An 11,855-nucleotide genomic window follows, 5' to 3' on the forward strand; every position below is an offset into this window, starting at 1 on the left:
CAAAAGATGGCCTAGTTGGCCATCACTGGAAAGAGAGGCTCATTGGACTTGCCAACTTTATATGCCCCAGTACAGGGGAATGCCAGGGCCAAGGGGTGGGGGTGGGTGGGTGGGGGACCTGGGGGGAGTGTATTGGGGATTTTTTTGGATAGCATTGGAATTGTAATTGAGGAAAATACCTAATTAAAAAAAAAGAAATAGAGGACAAAAATTGAAGATGTTGAAAGGGAAAACTATAGGAGATAACAGACATTATATATGTTCCTGGATTAGTATAATTAACATTCTAAACTGACTACAGTACCAAAATTAATTTACATATTTTATGCAGTATCTATCTAGGTTCCTTTATCACATTTCACAGATTTAGTAGAAGTAATACAGGCATTCATTTGGAACAACAAAAGACCAAGAATGGTCAAAGCAATTGTCATGAGTAAGAGCACTGTGGGGAGAATTTCAGTGCCCTACATAAATTATACTACAGGCCTATAATTATAAGCAGAGCCTGGTACGGGTATAAGACAGACAAGACAATCAATGAAATAGAATTGAAGACACAAAAATGAAAAGGCTGTGCTCACTTACTTTTTGACAAAGGAAGTGAAAATATACATTGGATAAAAGAAAACTTATTCAATAAATGGTGCTGGTAAAACTGGATTTTTACCTTCAGAATGATAAAACTAGATTCTTACCTTTAATTTTGTACAAAAATCAATTCAAAATGGATCAAAGATCTCAGTGTAAAGCTTGAAACACTGCTATCTCTAGAAGAAAACAGGAGATAGCTTCAAGATACCAGGATAGCTAAGATTTTTTTTTAAAAAATAGAACACCAAAAGTACACAAATTTTTCTTAAGTACCTATAGAAGGGACTACATGAAAAAAAAAGTTTCTCTATAACAAAGAGTAGAGTATAAAGAGAGGCCCCCAAAATGAAAAAAATCTTTATTAACTATACTTTATTAGACAAGGAACTAATATCTAGAATTTACAAAGAATTTCAGAAATTAAATACCAAATGAAATAAAACTGTCAATCAACAACTTAAAATAAATGTACAGATGGTTTTTAAAAAAGAAATATGAATTCCCTGCAATTAGTTTAAAAAATATTTAATGTTCCTAGCCTCAAGGAAATGCACTTTAAGATGACTTTGAGATAGATGCCCCAGTTAGAATGTCAGTCATCAATAAATATGACATGAGTTAGAGAGAATGTGAAGAAAATGAACAATTTTTTTCACTGTTGGTGGAGGTGCAAATTAATATAGCCACTGTGGAAATCAGCTAAAAGATTTTTTTAAAAAAATAAAAATAGAACTACCATATTGGACCCTCTATTTCACTTCTGTAAATATATTCTGAGAGTATTGGACCATAGAGATATTTACTATTCTATATTTTTTTATTGTTTTATTCACTGTATAAAGGATTTGGAACAGTCAGTAGTGGTGCATCCCTTTAATGCCAGAATTCAGGAGGCAGAGTCAGGCAGCTCTCTGTGAGTTTAAGGCCAGTCTGGTCTACAGAGTGAGTTCCAGGAAAGTAAAGGCTATACAGAGAAACCTATCTCTAAAAATAAAAACAAAACCAACCAATCAAAAGCAACAAAAAAGAAAATAGTTGGAATCAACCTGATTGTCCATCAATAGATGAATCGATAATGAACATTTAGAGTATAAGTGCAATGGAATCCTATTTGGATCTAAAGAAAAATGAAAGCACAATTTTATAGCAAAATTAATGGACTTAGAATATGAAATATTAAATGAGGTCACACAATCTCAGAAAGAAAAACAACAGGTCTTTTCTCCTATCCCTCCACATGTGTGATCTAGCCAATGGTCATATACACAAAACTCATTCATGTGTGTACAGTATAATATGAAGAAAACAGAACAAGGCTAAGTACTAGGGGATAAGGAAGGGCTGAATGCAGGCAAAGAACATAAGTTATAAAAAGAGATTATAAAGCTAAGCTTTTTTTTCTAATTCTAACTCTATCATGGAGTTTTGGGTTTAGTGGTATATAAGTATATAAAAATATATTTGGTAGTGACAGTATAAAATTCAATGTATGGCTCCATAGCTACTGTGCTGAGTACCTACTGTAACTATATAGAAGTCAACTGGGTTGCATAGAAATTGGATAATGTTTCCACTTGTGCTATTTCTTCATTTGAAACTTTATAAATAATAAAATTTAAAATAAAAATTTTAAACTAAAAAGGTTCTTGCTATCTATTTTCATCTAGCTGACTGGTGATTATACTTTAATGCCTAGGTTAAGATCTACCTTTTTCTTTCTTTCTTTCTTTCTTTCTTTCTTTCTTTCTTTCTTTCTTTCTTTCTTTCTTTCTTTCTTTCTTTCGAGAAAGCCTTTCCTAAAGCTTAATCTACACATCCATAAAATATTATGTTCAAATTATGTCATGTTTCTCAAAGTATATATCATAGCATAGTAATAATAATTTAAATCAAAAATATTGAAAAATAAAGTATACAATATAAGTATTTGTCATATGCACATAAATATATTATTTATAGTATGTGTAATGTTTACAATAATCAGATTAATTAGCACATTCATTACTACTCATGTTGTAAATTATAGCCACAGAATTTATTTATTCTTTTACTGAAAGTTTATGTGCTCAGAGCACTATCTCTATCTTTTCTTCACAGGAACATCACTGTAGCCAATGGCAGCTATCATTCTACTCTCTTGCCTCTTAATTTCATATTTTAAAGAACTTATTTTATTTATTTACACTTCAAATGTTGTCCCTCCTCCTGGCCCCGCTCCATGATCTCCCACCACCTTTCTCCTCTCCATCACCTTTAAGAGGGTGTACCCCCAGTCACCTACCCACTCCTGTCTCACCCCTCTAGTAACCCTCTTCTTTGGGCTATCATGCCGCCACAGGACCAAGCATATCACATCCCACTGATACCAGACAAGGCAGTCCTCTGCTACACATGTAGCAGAGGCTACCCACGAGCCCATGTAAGCTCTTTGGTTGGTGGGTTTAGGCCCTGGGAGCTCTGAGGGGTCCTGTTAGTTGACACTGTTGTTCTTCCTGTGGGGTTGCTATTCTTTTCATCTCCTTCAGTCCTTCCCCTAACTCTTCTATTGGGGTCCCCTGGCTCAGTCCAATGGTGGATATAAGTATCTGCATCTGTCTCAGTCAGTTGCTGGTAGAGCCTCTCAGAGGACAGCCAAGCCAGGCTCCTGTCTGCAAGCTCATCTTGGCATCAGCAATAGCGTCAGGGTTTGGTGTCTGTGCAAAGGATGGATCCCAAGTTGGAACAGTCTCTGGATGGCTTCTCCTTCAGTCTCTGCTCCATTTTTGGTCCTGCATTACCTTTAGACAGGAACAATTCTGGGTCAAAAATTTTGAGATGGATGGGTGGTCCTATCCCTCAACTGAGGACCATGTCTATCTACTGGAGTTGGTCTCTTCAAGTTCCATCTCCCCACTGTTGGGCATTTTAGCCAGATTCAGGCTTGGGGGAGGTTACAGATGATAGTCATATTCCGTAAATTTGTAAATGTTGATTTTTCTCTTTTGGGAGCTGAGGAATATTAAGACAAAGTTGAAAATTTCAAGAAGCCAGATGTTTGGAAGAAAAATAGAATGTGGTAAAGAGAGAATGAAACTTCAAAATTTATGTTGTGTATCTTCTTGATATACATCAGACAAGTGTCTATATTTTAAGAATTTTAAAGCGTAATTTACAATTTTCCCTACACACGAGGAAAAAGGAATTAGTGTAAGAGAAGTGATTACTTCATGAAAAGAAATTTTTACTCGTTTTACTATTGAGAGGTATTATTAATGGCTATAGCTACTCTAATACATTTAATTGTAGCCTACCCAGAAACTAATGCATTGTGTTTTCAGAGTCATTGAAGACTGTTCATTTATCATTTGATTTGAAACAGAAATACCCATCAATTTTATCCATCTACCAAAATCATTTTTGTATATAATATCTTTATTATGTTTTGCAAATTTCATTAAATGTCATTCCATAGTTTTAATCCCCATACTTTCCCCAACCCCTTTGAGACCTACCACTATCTTCCTACCTCCTTACAGCTTTCTGTCTTTTTATTTAGATGACCTTTTTTTGAGTACTTGAAACACAACCTGCTGAGTATATTTAGTGTTGCTTGCATATGTGTGTGTTAAGGATGGCCACTTGGTGCAGACTAACTTATCAAAGGCTCAACCCTGGAGAAGCTTAATTCTCCCTCTCTTCTCAGCCATTAATTCCCTACCAGACTTAATTTAGAGGTAGATTCGTGTGAGAATTCTTCCACCCACCCTGGAATGTTAACTGATATTGAACAGGTCTGATTTAGGTGACCATGTTGTTAAGATTTAATGAGTACAGCTCCCTAATCTAAATAGAAGACACTATCTTTAAGCAGATGTCTTTGCCCTGTGGTTTTCACAATCTATAATCCACATTATTTCTGCCTGCTCTTTTGTGATGTTCTCCAAACTTTATGTGTATGTGTTGTGTTTTAGATGTATCAATTAGAGATGGGCACCCCATGGTGGGTTGCTCTCTGCATTTTGACTAGTTTTGAATTTTATTTTCCCGTTGCTTAACTTAATTACATTAAAAAAACCCTTTTCAAACAAATAAAAACTCATAGAGGAATTTTAATCCAGAAACATGACTACTCTGGCAAGCGATCACATGTAAAGACACCCACCTGGAATATAGATGTGCCCTTAATGCACACCTTTAATCCCAAACAATGACATTTAATTGAGGAGCAGGCAAAGTGATGAATCAGATAAACCTTTGACAGATGAGTCACAGAGCTAAGATATGCCCAACTCTCACCAGGATAGGAAAGAAATGCTGTTTAAGAGCAGGGCATGGAGAGAAGTTAAGTTGAATTTAGTTAAGTTGGGCACAGTTCAGTTGGATGCAGTGGAGTTCAGTCAATTGAGGCAATGGAGTTGAGTTCAGTGAGTCAGTGCAGCAGAGTTGAGTTGGTGCAGTTCCATGCTGGTCAGCAGAGGCAATTGTAGCTAGAGTATAAGAAGTAGCCAGGAGATTAGAACAAATTGCTAGGGTTAGTTTGAGGCTAAGCAGAGCAACTCAGGAAGAAGCTGAGAAAAGCTAGATTGAATCAGTCATCTCAGAGAGGAGTTTGGCCAGAACAGCTGAGTTGAACCAGCCAGCCAGAGTCAGAATAAAATAGAAAGGTGAGCTTATTAAGCAGTAAGCTTTCAGGACAACAATTATATCTGGTGAATAAAACTTACGTTTTCTTTAGACAGGAACAATTCTGGGTTAAAAATTTTGAAGATGGCTGAGTGGCCCCTGTCTCAACTGGGGGCCATGTTGATCTACTGGAGGTGATCTCTTCCAGTTCCATCTTCCCACTGTTGGGCATTTTGGCTAATGTCATCCCCATTGAGTCCCAGGTCTCTGGGACTTTCTAGAGGTTCTCATTCCCCCTAATTCTCACTGCTCCATATTCATTCTTCTGGCCTTCTGGGTGTCTATCCTGTTACTCCCCATACTTAATCCTGCCCCTCCATTTCCCATCCCTTCTCCCCTCTCCCACCCAGTTTCCTCTCTCCTTCTAACTCCCATGATTATTTTGTTCTCTGTCTAAGTGGGTTTTAGGTATCCACACTTGGGTTTTCTTGTTAAGCTTCCTATGGTCATGGGTATTCTGAACTTTTTGGCTAATATCCACTTATCAGTGAGTACATGCAGAGACTGGAAGAAAGACCACCCAGTGACCGGCCCAACTTGGGATCCATCCCATGTACAATCACCAAATCCTGACACTATTACTGAGGCCATATGGTGCCTGCAGATAGGAGCCTGGCATTGCTATTCTCTGAGAGGCTCTACCAGCAACTGACTGAGAAAGATGCAAATACTTACAGCCAACTATTGGACTGAGGTTGGGGACCAGTATGGAAGAGTTAGAAGAAGGAGTGTAGGAGCTGAAGGGGATTGCAACCCTATAGGAAGAGCAACAATGTCAATTAACCTGGGCCCCTCAGAGCTCCCAGAGACTAAGCCAAAAACCAAGGAACATACATGGGTTGGTAAATGTCCCCGGGCACATGTGTAGCAAAGGATTGCCTTGTATGGCTCAGTAGGAGAGGATCTACTTAATCTGTGGAGACTTGTTACCTCAAGGAAGAGGGATGCTGGTGGGGGTGAGGTGGGCGTGGGTGGGTGGGTGGGTGAGCACCACTCAAAGAGGGGCTGGATGAGGTAAAGAAGTCAAGGAGGGGAGACCAAGGGGGATGGAACTTTTGGAAAGTAAATAAATAATTTAATAAAAAGTGATATTTTCAAAAACATCACACTAAAATTAATCAGATCAAATGTCTATATAACTAAAACAAATTCTATAGTTAGAATAGGCTTTTATAACTGATGTTTCACATTAAGTTTTACATCTTTTTTTTTTAAAGATTTATTTATTATTATAAGTAAGTACACTGTAGCTGTCTTCAGACACACCGGAAGAGGGCATCAGGTCTCATTACAGATGGTTGTGAGCCACCATGTGGTTGCTGGGATTTGAACTCTGGACCTTCAGAAGAGCAGTCGGGTGCTCTTACCCACTGAGCCATCTCACCAGCCCAAGTTTTACATCTTAATTATTGAATATATTTTATTCACCTTTATACCATTAAGACAGACAATTCCATCAAAGAATTATAATTATAAAGAATCAGCATTGTATTTTATTTCACAACTGATGTCCATTACCTGTTTTCAATCTTTTATCATCCCATAATATTTAATCTTTCTTGTTATAGTTTCTTCATGTTATGTGGTACCCATATGTACATTTGTTTACACATATGCACATATTACCATTTAGATTCCATGTATAACAGAATGTTCATCTTTTTACTTTCTGTGGCTGTATGACCTTGCTTAATATTAGATGTTCTAAGTCTATTTTACTACAAATTTTATCACTCCAAATAGACATGATAATGGAAGAGACTCTCCACATGTATTATTATTAGGAAGTCAAAACTACAAAGTAAAGGAATAACCCTAAAAGCAGAATGAGAAAAATTACAACTCGAATAAAAAGGCAGAAAAATCAGAATTATCTCAGACCTTTCATCAGCAACTATAAAAGCCAGAAAAGCATGGGTTGAAGTATTTCAAACTGGTTTCCCTAGCAACCTGCAAGCCATGCTGGCCAGGAGTGCAGGTAGGACCACTTCAGATCTTCAGCTTTCTCTTCACTTCTACAAATCCAATTTGGGGCAATTTCACCACTAGCCCTGTAGCATATTACATGCTGTGGCCTCCCCTTTCTCTCTGACCCCAGTTCCAATAAATCAGCCAGAACTTATCCTCCAAACTTCCTGCCCACTCTTTCCATTTTCTCAGCCCCCAACACTAGCAAGCATTTCCTGGGACCCACCAGCCAAACCTACGAGAGAAGCAGGAAGTCTAGCTAGTCAGGCAGCTGAGCTTTAGATGTTTACTCTCACTTCTCTAATAAAAATTCAATCCTGTCGTCTGATGCCTGCTGAAAACCTCATGCTGCAGCCTCTCCAGGCTTTCAATCCCCTTTTCCAGGGGACTAAGCAGATCCCGGTGGAGCATCCTGATTTCCTTGTTCCTATGGGCATCCCCAGTTTTCTCTACCTCTATTCCATTCCTAAGTGTCATCACCAAATACCTAAAAGCACGTTTTACAATGAACCCACAGTGGTCAAATCTGGCAGTATACCAAAAAAATTCCCTATCAGGCAACACACAGCTATCTTAAGAACTTGAGAGGACAGTAGAAACTATGGTAGGAAAAAAAATCCAACAAAGAAAGGACAGGATATCAACCTATAATTATAACCACCCCAAATCTAATGCCTGGATGACAATATAAAAATATAATCAATAAGAGGCAGAACAATATATCTCCACTACAGCCAGGCAACCCTAACAGCAGACCCAAGAAATGCAACATAGCTGAAGCACAAGACAAAGATCTTAAAATAACTTTTATGAATATGATAGAGATCCTTAAAGAGGAAATTAGTAAATTCCTTAAAGAATTCTATGGAAGCAAGCAGTAGAAGGAAATGAATAAAATAGCGCAAGACCTGAAAGTGAAAAAAGAATCTATAAAAATATAGAAACAAACAAACAGGTAATTAAATCTGGTAATGAAAAATTTAGGAACTCAATCAGGAACTGCTGAGGCAGGTCTAAGCAATACAATGCAAAAGATGGAAGAATTAATCTCAGATATTGAAGATAAGATAGAAGAAATGTATTCCTTAGTCAAAGAAAATGTTAACTTTTTAAAACTCCAGGTACAGAATATCCAAAAAATCTGCAACACTATAAAAAGACAAAATCAAAGAATAACAGGGACAGAGAAAAGATAAGAGATCCAGAACAAAGACACAGAAAGTATTTTCAACAAAATCATAGAAAAAAAATTTCTAACCTAAAGAAGGGGGTAACTATCAAGCTGCAAGAAGCATACAGAACACCAATGAGACTGGACAAGAAAATAAATTTGCCTTGAAACATAATAATCAAACGCTAAACACATACAAGAAGAAACACTATTAGAAGGTGCAAGGGAACTGGGTGGTGATGGCACATGCCTTTCATCCCAGCACTTGGGAGGCAGAGGCAGGCAAATCTCTGAGTTCCAGGATAGCCTGGTCTACCAAAGTGAGTTGCAGCACAGCCAGAGCTACACAGAGAAACTCTGTGTTGAAAAACAAAACAAAACATTTACAAGGGGAAAAGACCAACATATAAAGACAGACCTATTAGAATAACACCTGACCTTTCTTTTTTCTTCTTTTTCATTTTTTATTGGTTATTTTATTTATTTACATTTCAAACATTATCCCCTTCCCAGTTTTTCCTCCACAAAACCCCTATCCCCTTCCCCTCCCCTTCCTCTATGAGGGTGCTCCCTCACCCACCCACACACTCCTTCCTTAGCACCCTAGCATTCCCCTACCCTAGGAGCTTCCATAGGACCAAGGAGATCCCTTGCCAGTGATGCTTGATAAGGCAATCCTCTGCTACATATCCAGCTGAAGCCATGTGTCCAGTCTAAGAGCCAGAAGGGTCTGGAGAGATAGATGTGCTGCAGACTCTTAAGAGACCACAGATACCAGCCTAGATTACTATACCCAGCAAACCTTTCAATCACAATAGATGGAAAAATATGTACTAGTATCTATCTATAAATCTAGCCTTATAGAAGATATTAGAAAGAAATCTCTAACCTAAAGAGTTTATCCATACACCAAAAATACAAGGAATAAATAATTCCAGTCTAGAAAAGCTAAAGAGGAGCAAAGACATACTAACGCACACACATACCCCTATACATGCACACACATAAAATAACAATAATCAAGCCGGGCCGTGGTGCCATACGTCTTTAATCACAGCACTTGGGAGGCAGAGGCAGGCGGATTTCTGAGTTTGAGGCCAGCCTGGTCTACAGAGTGAGTTCCAGGACAGCCAGGGCTACACAGAGAAACCCTGTCTCGAAAAACAAAACAAAATAAAACACCAAACAAAAAAAACAAACAACAAAAAAGTCTAGTAATCTACTATAGCAATGAATTAGTTAACTGCTTTGGCTCTCTGTGGGTTCTATGTACTATACCTGCCAAGAGCTCTGGCTTTGCAAATGAAAAGCAAACTCTCCCTCCCTCTCCTCCTCCCCCCTCTCCCATTCCCTCTTGCTCTCCCTCTCCCTACTCTCCCCCCTCCCTCCCCTTCTCTTTGTCTCTCTGTCTCTGTCTCTCTCTGCCTTTCTCTGTCTCTCTCCATTTCTGTCTCTGCTCTTGCTCTCTGTCTCTGTCTCTGTCTGTCACACACACACACACACACACACACACACACACACACACACACACACTGGGCACTTCTAGACCTCCCTGTGGCTAACACACACTCCCTTCTGGTATTCCTGAGTTAACATGTTTTAAAATCTATATTTCATCTCTGCTACCTTGTTACCTTCTAGGGAGCTCCCCTTATCCCCAGGGCCACATTTTCTTTCCACTTAATATTGCTGGATGGTTCCTTCCCTCCAACTTTTAAATCTGACCCCTCTGCCTTGGAGTCATGGTGATTCTCCCTCTCCTTCCCTCCCTCTCAGTCCCTTGCCTGCTCCATCTAAAAGTCCCGCCCCCATCTCCTTGCCCAGCCATTGGCTATATGACAAATCTTTATTATCAGTCAATGGCAGCTGGGGGCAGGGATCCTCTGGTCTGGAAGAGTAGCTTTTGGGAGCCAAAATAAGACAAAGCATTAGAACCAATTCCCAACAATCAGCAATCATTGTTTATTAATAACTGTCAAAATTAATGGTCTCAATTTGCCAATAAAAAGACTAACAAAATGGATGCAAAACAGATTCCATCTTTCTGCTGTACCCAAAAAACCCACATCTTATCATCAAGGATAGGCATCACCTCAGGGTAAAAGGATAGAAAAAAAAATCCATGCAAATGGATCTAAGAAGTAAGCCCCTGTAACCATCTTAATATATGACACAGTAGTCTACAAACCAAAGCTAATCAGAAGAGAAATATACTACATATTTATCAAAGGAAAAGTCCAGCAAGATGATATTGTAATTCTTAACATCTATGCACCAAACACAAGAGCATTCAAGTTTGTAAGAAACATTACTACAGTTTAAAGCACATAGCATCACAAAGTGATAGTGGGAGACTTCTGGAGGTAACTGATGTTATGAATCAAATGAATTGAACAAATACTTACAGAACAATTCACCCAAATACAAAATAATATGCTTTCTTTGTCGCATCTGCTCTCGACCAGCAAGAACGACAGGACACAGTCGGATTCTTCTCAACAGCCTTTATTGCAGGAATGCCTAGATGCTTCTACGGGGACCCTGGGTGCCCAGGGAGCCCTGCTTATATGCACCCCAGCACAGGAGAAGGCTCCGTGGCCCCCTGGGATTGGTCTGCGGGCACCCAATTTGCATGCACCTGCTCGGGAGGGGTTGGCGCCAAATTCGAATTGATGCCTGCACAGTGGTGTTGTTTATGACAATGGCAACTGGAAACCGGCGCCATCTTGGAGTTGGCTTCCCACATTCTTCTCAGAACATGAAGGAAATTTCTCCAAAATTGATCACATACTTGGACCAAAGCAAGCCTCAACAAATACCAGAAAATTGAAATAATAGACTGAATCCCATCTGACCAGAACAGATAAAAGCTGGATTTCAGAAACAACAGAAAACAAAACCAACAAAAACCCAGAAAGCTTATAAATATTCAAACTCAGCTCTGAGATCAATAAAATTCACATATACCTTGCAAAAGCTTTTCAGTTTCATGAGGTTCCCATTTATTAATTGTTGATCATAGTCCCTGAGCTATGAGTGTTCTGTTCAGGAATTTGTTTCCTGTGCCAATGAATTCAAGGCAGTCCCTTACTTTCTCTTCTATTATATTTAGTCTGACTGGTTTTATGTTGAGGTCTATGATCTACTTGGACTTGAGTTTTGTGCAGGGTGATAGATATGGATCTATTTGCACTTTTCTACATTCAGTTAGATCAGCACTATATGTTGAAGATGTATTCATTTTTCCATTGTATAGTTTTGGCTTCTTTGTCAAATATCTAGTGTTTGTAGCTGTGTGAGTTTATTTCAGGGCCTTTGATTCGATTCTGTTGACAGATTTGTCTTTTCCTATACCAATACCATGAAATTTTAAAATTACTATTACTCTGTTGTACAGCTTGAGATCAGGGATGGTGAGACCTCCAGAAATATCAGAATATTTTTTAGCTATCCTGGGTTT

The sequence above is a fragment of the Mus caroli genome, chromosome X, assembly GCF_900094665.2.
Source record: "Mus caroli chromosome X, CAROLI_EIJ_v1.1, whole genome shotgun sequence".
Lineage (NCBI taxonomy): Eukaryota > Metazoa > Chordata > Mammalia > Rodentia > Muridae > Mus > Mus caroli.